Here is a 14074-nt window from a genome sequence, read left to right on the forward strand (position 1 = left end):
ACTCCTGCGCTTCAGTGTGCGAGCGTAGGGTGTCGCAAAGAGCTGAACAGGCAGAGACATTACAGCTGATGTTAAGATATTATTAATACACATACTGTAGGTAATAGTGTCCTAATTATCTCCCCCTATAGGTAAAAATTCCTCCCCTCATATGTATTATTGTCCTATTCATTCCTCCACATAGATATCAGTGACCCCCTCAGGTAATAGTTCTCCCCATCCCAAATTGAATCACAGCATATACAGTCCAGACTGCACAATTCTGGTGAATGTTATTCTTACCTGGCTGTACACCCTGTCACCTGCACTATGGTACTGCACAGTAAATGTGTATTAATTATCCTGTATATGACCCCCACATAGCAATATGTTAGGCCCATAGCAGCCGATGGTTTACTCACCTATCCACGCTCCACCTCCACCAGACACTGAATGCTAGAACATAATGAACAGAATGTGCAGCGCTGCCTAGAGGTGACAGTGAAGGATAGCCTACAAATTCATCCAGAAGAGTTGATAGATGAGTAAATTATTGCAATAATCCTATATGTAGTGGCCGATTCAAAATTTGCACTAACCACGGGGGGCCACACAGTGGCTCAGTGTTTAGCACTGCAGCCTTGCAGCGCTAGAGTCCTGGTGTTCAAATCCCGCCAAGGGCAAAAAAACATCTCCCCGCGTTTGCATGGATTTCCATCCCATATTCCAAAGACATACTGATAGGGGGAAAAAAATGTACATTGTGGTGCTCACAATCTACATTAATAAAAATAAATACACCAACCGCCAGTTCATGTATTTAGCGCTGTCAGATATTGTGTTTGACACCTGTGGCCTAAATATTTTGCACCCAGCTGTCTATAATTGCAGGAATATGTTACAATACTTAATAAGAGATATGGCATATGTGCATATTATGCAGTGTCAGAAGGATTGCATAGCATGATACATCTAACCTTAAATATACTCATAAGCAGCTAACATAACAAGGAAGTATTACTTAAAACCAAAGCTATTCAGCTGAGATGATGTATTGACTTGTAAAACTCTCTATAATATATCTTTTATGCAAGAGTTTGGTCCTATCAGAATTAATTTACGTCAGTGAGCAATGGCCCAGAACTAACTAAATACGTGTTGCAGACAGATCCCCATAGACCTTCTCTAAGCAGTAAGCACCATATGTTCGTCTATATCTTCCCCCTCTTTATTCTGGCAGTAGATAACACGCTCAAATGCAGAAAATAGTAGCGTACAGACGTACGAACACTTAGAGTGCTGATGGATTTGTCGTTGGAGTTAAGAGGCTGTTTCACACAATTACTGCTCACTGAAGAACCAGGCATTTTATTTCCTTTTTGCATCTTACAGTAAAAGTCTTGGTATATGAAAAAGTAACCAAGCAGAACAGCTGAAACTTTTTTCGCCCTTGTTTTAAGTCACTTAATAATAATTGGCGTCCTCCGGGACATCCAATAATCATCACTGAATTGGGATTTTATTTACAAGTAGCCTTTTGTATCTGATTTTCAATAAAATCAGTGTTTGAGTTATTTCTATGACTATTGCGTAGTGTAACGTTCAGAGGAAAAACAATCTTATGGCTTTTTGTTGTTAGACTTTATTGGCAATCTGTTGCTAATTTCCTGTATAATCCATTAAAATCAAGTACTGACAATTTTCACCCTGTCCAATAAAACTCAGGTATTTGTAATGTTTTGTTCAATTTTCACAATTCATACATGTCCTGAGGGTAACTTTCATTTTGTATAGACGCTAATTAGAACATATGCTTATTGCTTGAGTCAACCAACCTCTTGTTCACTTGGTAATCAGAACCCCTTAGGATCTCATTGAGATTTCTGAATAGACAATTAAATAAACAGTCACTTAATAAATAATTACCTACTGTATGAAATATAACTTTTCATTTTTCTTGACTTTCTTTTAAATTTGCATTAATTTTACATTTTCAGCTGTATCTGCATTCTCAGGACGGAAGTAGGAATGAAATGTATGGCACAGTAGGGTCCCCTAACCTGCCATTCTGTCTCAAATGTCACAGACCACTTTATAGGGGAAAAAGAAGGATATTATCACTGTGTAGGATATTTTGAGGGCCACTATTATTTGTGCTGCGTTTACCCTTACTATGTTGTTTTTGTTGTCCCTATCACTTTGGCACTATTGTATTCAAGGACGCAGTCTGTGTGGTCTATATTTTAGGAGGAACTACAGTGTATGGTCATTACATCATTATTTCTGAAGTGCAGTGCTTGGGGGCACAGGGCAACAAAGTAAGTACAGTAATAGGGTCAAATTGGCAGCAACAAGCATCAGACGTAGTATTAAAAGGAGTTGTCCAGTATAAAGTCATAATTAATAGAGATGAGCGAACACTGTTCGGATCAGCTGTTCCGAACAGCACACTCCCATAGAAATGAATGGAAGCACCTGGCACGGTGACCGGCCGCCGGCAAAGTTTACGTGCCAGGTGCTTCCATTCATTTTGTATGGGAGCGTGCTGTTCGGAACGGCTGATCCGAACAGTGTTCGCTCATCTCTAATAATTAATCCCTAAACTAAACTCCCTCCCCCACCTAACTTCTAATTTACATTAATTTTTAAAAAAATCTATAATTGCCCATATCCCTGAAATGGAACGGCACCATCAATCTGTGTCTGGGGGAACAGCTCCTCCCCCTCTTCCTGTCTTCTACAGATAGGAAAAGAGTGTGGCGTGCTAGTCAGTGAGGAGCCTCTCTTAGTGAGTGAGTGAGGGTGGGAGGGGCTAGGCTAGTGAGAGCCAAGGTTTTGTAATGGAGTGAGGGAAGAAGGGGGCTGAGTGAGAGGGAGTTAGTGCAGCAGCTACACAGAAAGCTGCACAGCAGGAGGTTATACCACGTAAACAAACACAAGAGGATGTAGCAGCAACAAAAGACACCTAGAAATCAATCCAAAAACTGCTAAAGGTATATGGGTGTATTCATTCAACTCATTACTAGCACTAACAGACCTTTATTTATTTATTTTTTTAAAGATTTTCTGACCGGAAAACCCCTTTAATGTAAGTGGGAGAAATGTATGGAGGGGTGAAAAATAAGGAGGCAAACATGTGAAGATGGTAAAGTCTGCAGAAATAAGTCAAAGGATTTATCTGCAGTGCATTAACTGTTATGGCCAGCAGAGTGCTTGTGTATAACTGGTATCTACCACTACATAGCCATTGTATGCAGGCTTGAACTGGCACTCAGGTGAATAGGTGAAACACTTGGTAGACCCCATTCACATATCCCTAGATCAGAGATAAAAGGATCTAAAGCAGTGGTTCTTAATCTTGTTTGAGGTACCGAACCCACCAGTTTCATATGCACATTCACCGAAACCTTCTTTAGTGATAAATCAAATATGTTTTTTTTCCAAATTCAAGACATAGGTATATGTTTTTTTTACTGGTACACAAAATAAACCATGCATAGGGCCTAGGGTTCGATTGAACCCTGGTTAAGAACCACTGGTCTAAAAGTACTAAATAAGACCCCAAGAAAAGAAACACTTAGAAGCAAGGACTTGACAGCACGATACTACTGAATATTACATTAATGTTGTTGACTTTTTAAGAATTTCTGAAGAAGTGTCAGGTAATATTTGCATGTAGCTGTATAGTGGTCTACTAGAGTGAATTTTACTGGAGGGCCCTAAGCATTCCCGTCCTACCCTGACTGAGTGGTGGTAATACTGTTCTTGGAAATAGCAGTTTTATTAATATTATTGAGCTCAGCTCTCTCCAGTGATCAGACTGGAATATGGGATAAATTTGGATTGTGCAACATTCCCAATTTCACAACAACATTCATTAAATCATTCCCAATCCCTTCCCTTGTCCTTCCTTTACCGATTATCATTCCTAATTGTTGCTATTCCTCAGTTGTATGATAAAAGTTGGTACAATACCTTTGAAGCTTCCTGCCTCATGTACATGAACTAGTCTTTATTACGAATGGCGTTGGAAGGAGTAGAAGCATTTGTGGTTTTATATTCATTTGTAAGGCGTTTTGTCTTTACTCCTCGCTAATGATTCAATTATCAGTTCTCCTGTTTATTTTTTATTTATTTTTTTAATGTAGATTGTGAGCCCCATATAGGGATCACAATGTACTTTTTTTCTTTTTTTTTTTTCCCTATCAGTATGTCTTTTATAGAATGGGAGGAAATTCACGCAAACACCGGGAGAACATACAAACTCCTTGTAGATGTTGTTCCTGGCCGGATTCGAACCCAGGACTCCAGTGCGAGCCACTGAGCCACTGTGGTTCTCCTGTTTATTGGGATCGACGAAAAATCATTTACCTCTGTTTTATGTTGGAGAATTAAATATTACATTAAAAAATTTATATTAAAACAATATTTAAAATAAATATTTTTTTAAATTTAAGATGTCTAAATATTTTAAGTGTTTAGGAATATCATATGTATTTTAACACTGTTATTTCACTATAATTTGAGATACTATACATTTAGATATTAATATGAGTTTATAAGGTAGCTGTAATCTTGATTCATTTTACATGCTAGTTATGGCAAAGTGAATGTATCTTCTCCATTTAATACGCTTGTATATTAATTTCTAAAGTAATTTATCTTTGATCATAAGAGCCTTTTCAATTAGCCACTATTTCTCTGATTTACACATTGATCCTTATTTTTTACAATGCATTCATTGACAAAATGGAAGAGATTCTTGAAATTCTATAGCATTTATAGCATTCCACCTGGGGAAGCAATTTACTCTACCTTTTTTTCCAGCTGTGACTTTCAATAGTTTCCTGTCCAGCAGGTTCACAAAGTGAGTGACCCCTAAAAATCAGAAACGAAGATGAAAAAAAAAAAATCAGGCAAACAAAAAGTAGCAATGGCCGCCACTTACAATACGAGTTACAACCACATTTGGAACGATTATAATCAAGGAGGTGACTGGTAATGTTATAATGTTAAAGAGGTGACTGGTAACTTCCATACTATGTCTGCGTCAAGTTTTAGTCTGACATTTAGTCTATTCTCCTCAAGTTTCGATATAGTTTTACATTTTGGGGCCATTTAATCAGGTAATAGAACTTTAGAAATCACAATAACTAACTAACTAACTAAATAAATAAATAAATAAATACAATTAAATAAAAGAAATTAATTTGGAATGAATAGTTAACATTTACTTATTTTAATATTAAGTTGACACATCACATGGATCAATAGAAGTCAATGTTTGCATTTTTAACAGCCATCAAAACGGATTTACATCCAAGTGATGGACATTAAAAATGGATCAGTGGGTTGGGCAAAAAAAGACCAATGAAATTCAACTCTTTTTAATGGTCTATTAAAAAAAGGATAAATGGACATTGAAAAATTCAGACATTTGAGAAATGTTTCCCAAGTATGTGACGCACAAGTTTTCACTGATATTTTTCAGGTCTCTCACGGACATTCACAGTCATGTGAATATAGCCTTACAGGTCTGTATTTATAGTTATGTAAGTTTTGATTTAGAAATATAGCATTTATAGAATTTTATGGCTTTGTACTAAGTTTATATGGAGGCATACTGAGTTTATTTACTTTGATTCACATGAAATCTAAAAAAAAATGTCCCTTAAAGCATTCTTTCTATTGGAGAATACATTCATTGTACAGAGTGCGTGTAGTCCTGTAGTATTGAATGCACATAAAGAAACTTCAATTTTATTTTATTTTTGTATTACATATACTGGAATAATTATGTATCGCAGTTTATTGTGAGTATATATGTACAGACACCTAGGGGTACACAAAACTTTTTTGTTCAAGGGACATTATCAAATCAAAAGCCACAATAAGCGGCTGCCATCTGAGATATTATGACATGTCAACAGGATATTCCTTATATGGCTGATGGCAGAATCCCAACCTCACCTTTCAAGAAATTGGTGGTCCTTTCTTCCCTTGTTCTGCATTCTAAAGAAATGAAGATGAAGTAGCCACAAGAACATAGACTATAGTTTATGGTTGTTAAAGGGGTTGTGTGAGATAAACAAAAATTATACCTATAAATTAAACTCCCCCCACCTAACTTTTAATATACATCAATATATAAAAATGTATAATTACCTATATCATGTGACCACCCCAGGGACATATTCTGATAATTCAGAGATATTCTGTTTCACCGGAACATCACCAGTACTCCCCCCTTCCCATCAATACTTACGTGTCTTCCTGTGTCTGGAACGGTTCCTCCTCTCCTCTTATCTTCCAGCACCTACATAGTCTGGAGGTAAGTTCAAGATGTGCACAGTAGGGATGGTAATCCACCTCTACCCCGCATGCCTCACAGTCTATGAAAGCTAGGTAAGTATGCTGCTGTGGGACTGGGACTTGGAGGGGGGGGGGGTTATCAGTGGGCAAGATAGCCTAGCTTAGCATATCTAGAGCAGGACAGCTTAGTGCAGCTTAACTAGGAAGACAGAGAGGGGGGTGTAACACAGTGAGAGAGGAGAGGGGAAGCAGTGACAGGGAGGTAACGTGGAAGGTACACAGGAAGTTACATAGTAGGAAGGTACACACGTAAGCAAATGCAAAAGATACCACAGACACCTAGAAATCACTCAAAACACTGCTAAAAGTATATGGGTGCACTTTTAACCCATTAATAACACTAACAGACCTTTAAAAAAAAATTCCCTGGAAAACCCCTTTAAGGACACAGGTGAGTGTTTCGGGGCTCCCATAAACTACAGTAAAAAGGAGATAAACATTTGTGAGGCAACCTCTCCATCTAGTCTCCTCCCCTCCAGAGTACTGAACCTATTTATGGTATATCCTATGGATTTTAATAAGGAGTACCAGTATAAAGTAGTCATTTGGTGAAAATGAATGTAATATGTTGTGCCTGCTAGAGGGCTTGACAAAATTTTAAGTAGAAGGAACACAATAACTTTATTTATTTATTTATTTATTTATTTATTTATTTTGTTTTGTTTATTTATCAGTATAGTGTCTCAGTTGTTAGAACTGTTGCCTTGTAGTGCTGGGGTCCTGGGTTCAAATCTGATCAAGGGCAACAACTACATGGACTTTGCAATTTCTCACTGTGTCCCACATGCCAAAAATATACTGATAGGTAAATTGGCCCCAGTCCATAATCCTAACCTTTGCTTTGATCTCTGTTGGAAAAGCACATTATACAAAATATAATTACTATATTCATATATCAATATTAGCCACACAATTGCCCTTTCGAATGGTGCCAGGATGAGACCGCATTGCAGGATATACTGTATGTGACTCCTGTGTTGGACAATAATACTGAAGGGATTTTACAACACATAACCCTGGTGACATTTGTCTAATTCTTGGCAGTTATTTGCTAGTACAGTGCCAATAAGGTTGTAGAATGTGTTTATGGACAGGATTTAAGTTTTCTTCCGTCCCTGCAGTTGCAGTGTGAGAGAGTGAAGCTGTTTATTATAGCCTGAGTTAATTAAGGGGTTAAAGACGGATTTCATATTTCATCCTGTGTTAATAATGGCAAAATGCCCACCCATTTTGTTGGTGGATTCCTTGAGAATGTAAATGGCTAGTCAAAGCTCAAACTAATTTAATGATCTACTCTGTAAGATTTTGTTTTTGCATTATATAATTAGCAAAAATCCTGATTAGAGCTAATGGATGACTTTGCTTCAGCCGTATGCCATATGCCTTCATATTTTACACAGCTGAAGAAGAGCTTGGCTCTGCAAACTTTGAAGAAATAACTATCTCAGCTAATTATTTCTTGGAATATGATACCATTTCACTTACATCTGTGTAAATGCCACTTATGTTGAGAGGGAGTGTTAAAATTATTAATTACTGTGGAGTTCAATCAACATTGGAGTTGAGAAAAAATAATTAGCTGCAGTATTACTATAACAACATGGATATGGCACATGATAACCAAAACAATTTACAACAAACCATGGCACATTTTTGCATTCATTATATGCTACATAGATGTCAGCTACTCCGAATAGTTAATGTGACATGTATTAGCACTGTACACTCTGTAGTCAGAATCTCATGCCATGACTATTTTAGCCCAGACGTGCGCTTACATATTAGAATTTTCTTGCATTCTAACTGAGAACTGTAACTCCCATAAGCTCTTTCTATCATTACTAATACCAGTAACTATTGGATGTACTAGGAACAATCTGGGTTACATTTTTGGTCTTAATTATAATATATTAGGATCATCACTTCACGTTAAGTTCACATAGTCATGTATACATTGTCATTCAAGTGATATTAATAATTCTCTATATGTTGTGAGAAGGCGACAGGCAGAGTGCTGGAGTCACAGTACATCTCCCCCAGATTTCTGACATATGTGTGGTCCAGGGGGTGGATCTTGAATAAGCTGGAGTCCAAGTTTAGGTCATAGGCTCATTACTGGGCCATAAAAGGCTGCAGAGCCTGCACTTCATGGCAGATCCTGGGAGGAAAGGAAGTGGCTGTCTGTCCTGACATTGTGAGCCTTATGTGTATGATACAGTGTTTTTTAGGTGATTTTGTGTGGCTGGTAGTAAACTAAACATACAGTTAGTATTTTTCTGTTTAGTTAGCGCTCAGACGAGCAGGATTTTATTTTTAACGTTATTTGCTGTTGTTTGACGTTATTTGTGCACACAGTGATAGGGAAGGCAGGAACAATGTTAAACCATCCCTGCTTTCCCAAGGAAGTCTGATTGTAGTAACAGCCGACATCCCAATCCTAAAGCTGCACAATTTTATGCAGCAGCCTAACCTTGCAAGTACGTATATAGTCTATGGGTGGTCAAGAACTGCTTACAATAATTTTTTGTTTGTTTCTGGATTGGGAATTGATAAAGAAATAGGCCTATTGTAGCTTTTCTGCTGCCCACACTTTTCTGATTACCACTGCGAGATAGCTGTTTAAAGAGCTCACGAAGTTAGAAATTTAGGCTTGACTACAACTGGGCTTATGCACAATTTAGCACTGAAGCCACTTAACTGAGATAAGTCACTGATCCCCTGGTGTGTGCACAGTGATTGAAAGAAGCTGGAACCATACATGCAGCCTCAGTGCTCAGCTTAAAGGGGTTGTCAAGGAAATTACAATGAATAAAATGAATGGCTGCTTGACATGTGTTCTGTATCAATTTCTCACGGTTTTATATATCTCATCTAGGTCTCATTAATTCTGCTTTCTTCCAGGGGATAAAATTCTGACCATGGTCATGTGATATAAAGTCCATGGTCATGTGGTGAACACACAGGCTCACAGATCGTTATTGTCACAGAACAATAATCAGACATCTGCCTAGTAATGAGCTGTGCACCTGTGTGTTCATCACATGACCATGGACTGTATATCACATGACTATGGACTGTATATCTCATGACTATGGACTGTATATCACATGACCACGGATTGTATATCACATTACAATAGATTGATTTTTTTTTATCCACTGGTTATAAGCAGAACAAATTACAGCAACCCATGAGGAATTGATACAGAACACATACTGGAAAGTTGTACAACTTTTCAGTACCAAACAGTAACATTTTTTTTTTTTTTTTTTTAAACTTGGACAATCCCTTTAAGTCAAATGGGGCCTTCATCATAATTTTTTTCTGCAGCAGAAACACGTTCTTCTGGCTTTACCTTATAACAAAACCATGCATAGGTTGATAAGGACACCCTTTATTGATTTATAAAGCAATTTTGTTAATCTATTTTTTTACAATTGGCTTACTTGACATCTGATAACCAAATTTCAAAATCCTGTAGTGTTATTGAATATTTTAGTCTGACCATTGTGGTTCACTTATGGACCACTTACTATCATTTCAACAAAATGTACACTTTATTCAGAATATTAGCATATTAAATTACGCAATAAATATTCATCAGACTTCCATTTAAAATTGCAGTAAATAATAAAATGAGTGAAAAAGTATAAAACTAATAAAAAATATGTTTGTGTTCTCCTTGCATTTATTTTGTACTCTTCTCTGATAATACATTGCATGAACAAGAAAAAAACTTGTCGCTTAGAGAGGAATAAGATAAGAAGAAAATAGATAAGGAATGCATTAAAAGCATCAATGTACAGTGGAACTAAAAAGAGAGCAAAGTACATTGACATTGTAAAGATATAGGGAATAGAAAGATAAAGCAGCGTGCCTTTTACCTTTCCATTACAGAAAAATATATTACACAATAAGTATTATATAAATCTGCAGTGAGCTCAAATAAGAAAAAGTAGCAAAGACCATCTTAGCTTGATATGGATACATTTGTGTACAGAAAGCAAAGTAAAATGGATAAGGGACACATCACAGACTCAATGTAATACCTCCTGAGTAATGAAAGGGATTGTCTCTAATTTAGTTTTGTCCTATCTTTATTATAGGTCATAAATATCTAATCAGTGGGGGCTGACAGCTGGCCCCAAACAGAAATTCGGGAAAGGGTCAGGATATTGTACTATACAGTACATGGAGCCAGAAGCAGATAGTTCAGTGCCCTGTATAGTGGCTAACCTTAACACATTCTACATGTATATGGAAAATTTTGTTTTTGTACTGTGTTAGCCAGTGGGTAGGAAATATAAAAAAACAAAAAACTTGACTCTACTGAACTCTACTGAAGACTTTCAAGTTTTTTGGTTTTTTTATACATTCTACATGGAAATAGATCACATAATTCTAACACTAATGCCAATAGCTCGGGATGGATTCCTTTCATCCTTCCACATATAAGATCCATAAGATCATCCAGAAATATTGGTCACTACTACATAAAGGATTATCTTATGATCACATCTTTTACACATTCTTTTCTAACATATATCAGACGAAACATGTCAAACAGACTTGGGTTCTGCCTTAACTACCCCTTGCCATGCTTACACTGCCCACAATGCAGCAACATACAAAACGGAGGCACAGTTTATCACCCTCAAACAGGGCAAAGGCTATTTCTCCGTAATTTACAAGATTGATTGCCCATGTGAATTGGCCTACATAGGCACAACCACGCAGCCCATCTAAAATTCACACCTTTAAACATAAATCCAATAAATCCACCATTCATACCAAAAATCTTCTGTTACCAATACCATATCATTTCCATGAAGTCAAACATTCAATCGCTCAATTAATATATCAAATTCTGGAACACATTCTAAAACCCAGATGTGGTGGTGTCCATATAAAAAAAAACTGAAAATGCATGAGACTTTTTGGATCTATAAGTTCCACCCCCTGGAACCAAAAGGATTTCCACATGATGTCCATATTTTCTGTTGAAATCTCCTATTACCGTATTTTCCGGACTATAAGGCGCACATAAAATACTAGAATTTTCTCAGAAATTGCAAGTGCGCCTTATAGTCCAGTGCGCCTTATATATGGATCTGTCCTACCTCTAATGAGAGTTGCAGAAACTCAATTTGAAGCTGTCTCTTCCCCAATACAACTGGTTGGGTCCCGGTCATGCTGTCGCTGGTCTCTCCACCATGCCGAAGTGACCGCTGTGTGACTGCTGCACTCTGTGGCACGATGTTAGGACATGTCCGGCCATGTTGGCTGCTGGCCACGCCCCCTCGCTGCCTTACGTGTTCTTCACAGCAGTCTGTTGTGTGGGCAGGGCCTGGGCCGCAGCCCCGCCTAGTTTGTGTCACACTGGAGAGCTGGGAGCGCATCATCCCCCGGAGCTGCTGCTGCTTCTGTCCCCTGTGTCTCACACAGAACAGAAGCAGTAGCAGCTCTGGGGGATGTTGCCTTCCCCGCTCTCCAGGCAGCCGCGGGCAGGAGGTCTGTGGGGGTCTGTGCTGAGGGCACCGGCATTACTGGCAGTGGTGTTGGCTCTGTGCTGGGTGCCCGGGCAGTGCTATGAGCCAATCAGAACGTCTGCATCAGAGCAGGCCCCGCCCCTAAGACGTGTTAAGCCCCGCCCAGTTTTGGTAAACTTGTGGGCCCCGCTCACACAGCAGCCCAAGCCTCTGCCCACACAGTAGATAATTTTAAAATGGTCAATTTATAAGTAGCTCAACCCCTATACAAGTGTGAGCACCCCTGCTGTAAATGGTTTGAGCACTACGGCCACCGTATACAGAAGCTGTGATATGTACAGCTCTGTGTGCAGCAGCCCAGTGACATAACTGTGCTTCATTCAATATCCAATGTACAGCGTCTTATAATTCAGCACATCTTATAATCTGGTGCATCCTATAATCGCACCCTATATGGTGCGCCTTATAGTCCGGTGCGCCTTATATATGAACCTAGATGCCTTAGCAGGCATTTTTTGCAGGTGCGCCTTATAGTCCGGTGCGCCTTATAGTCCGAAAAATACGGTACTATAGATATTTTTTTGCCTTGATTTTTTTTGGTCTTGACTTCCTATTTCCTGTGACGCCCATACTAACTATATTTTTCTCTCTCTTACAGAACCGTTAATTGTAAGAAGTCAACAGTGCTCAGTCAATTCTTAACTGGACATACCCACCTGTACTTTTCTGCTCTTCTCCTTCCTATCTTTCTTTTCCCTTGCTTGGTTCTCTTCACCCCTATAAACCTAATTCTAGCCTCTCCTCTTTTATCCCCTTCCCCTTCCTTTTCTATCTCTGTTCCTTCTTCTTCCTATTCCTTTTTGCTTTGCTATTTCTCTTTATATTTTTTTCCTTATTTCCCCATTTAACCCTTATTCTTAATTTCCCATTTACCTTTTATTTTCTTTCCTTATTTCTTTTTCTTTATTATGTACTTTCCCACATATGCACAGTTCATAGTTCATAATTGCCAACTCTAACTATGTCCCTTTTGATCTCAGTTCCCTTACTTTTGGTCACTTCCAGCGCGACGCATCACGACATGACCAGAAGTTTTCTACCTTTTCCTTGGGCCTCCTCTTTTTTTTATCTCCTCTACTGTATAGGAGTCTTGGACTCCTTATACACTTCTGCTTCAGTCTTCTTTTCCAACGTGATACTTTTGTGACACGACCAGAAGACTCGTATATCAGTCTAAACACTACACCAATGCCTCCAGCCTTTGCCAGTCACTGGACTGGTTGCCTGTCCAATACAGAATACAATATAATCTTATCACCCTCCTCCACAAAGCTCTTGATAATGCTGCATCTTCTTCCTAATCTCTGTACCCTATTCACAAAGCTCTGTTGTACTAATCAATCAAGACTAACATTGATATAATAAGGATCACCCACTCCTACCTACAAGACTTCTCCTGCATTGTACCAGTTCTCTGTAGTGCACTTCCCTGGGCAATCAGATTAATGTCCATCTTGCACAGCTTAAGACATATCTTAAAAACACATTTAAGGCAGTCCTATCACATTTATTAATCAAATACTTCTACATTTGCTCTCTAGAAACTAGACCTTCTCTGTCCATCCTTCTTCTCTGCATACTACCACAGGAAATGATTAGAGATGAGCGAACAGTGTTCTATCGAACTCATGTTCGATCGGATATTAGGCTGTTCGGCATGTTCGAATCGAATCGAACACCGCGTGGTAAAGTGCGCCATTACTCGATTCCCCTCCCACCTTCCCTGGCGCCTTTTTGTGCTCCAATAACAGCGCAGGGTAGGTGGGACAGGAACTACGACACCGGTGACGTTGAGAAAAGTAGGCAAAACCCATTGGCTGCCGAAAACATGTGACCTCTAATTTAAAAGAACAGCGCCGCCCAGGTTCGCGTCATTCTGAGCTTGCAATTCACCGAGGACGGAGGTTTCCGTCCAGCTAGCTAGGGCTTAGATTCTGGGTAGGCAGGGACAGGCTAGGATAGGAAGGAGAAGACAACCACAACAGCTCTTGTAAGAGCTAAATTCCAGGGAGAAGCTTGTCAGTGTAACGTGGCACTGACGGGCTCAATCGCCGCAACCCAGCTTTCCCAGGATCCTGAATGGAATACACTGTCAGTGTATTCCCGTATACCCGATATATACCCCCGATACCCGTTCCAACGGTGTGCCCCCCCACCTTCACCCCAGAAATACC

This window comes from Leptodactylus fuscus, chromosome 5, assembly GCF_031893055.1.
Source record: "Leptodactylus fuscus isolate aLepFus1 chromosome 5, aLepFus1.hap2, whole genome shotgun sequence".
Classification (NCBI taxonomy): domain Eukaryota; kingdom Metazoa; phylum Chordata; class Amphibia; order Anura; family Leptodactylidae; genus Leptodactylus; species Leptodactylus fuscus.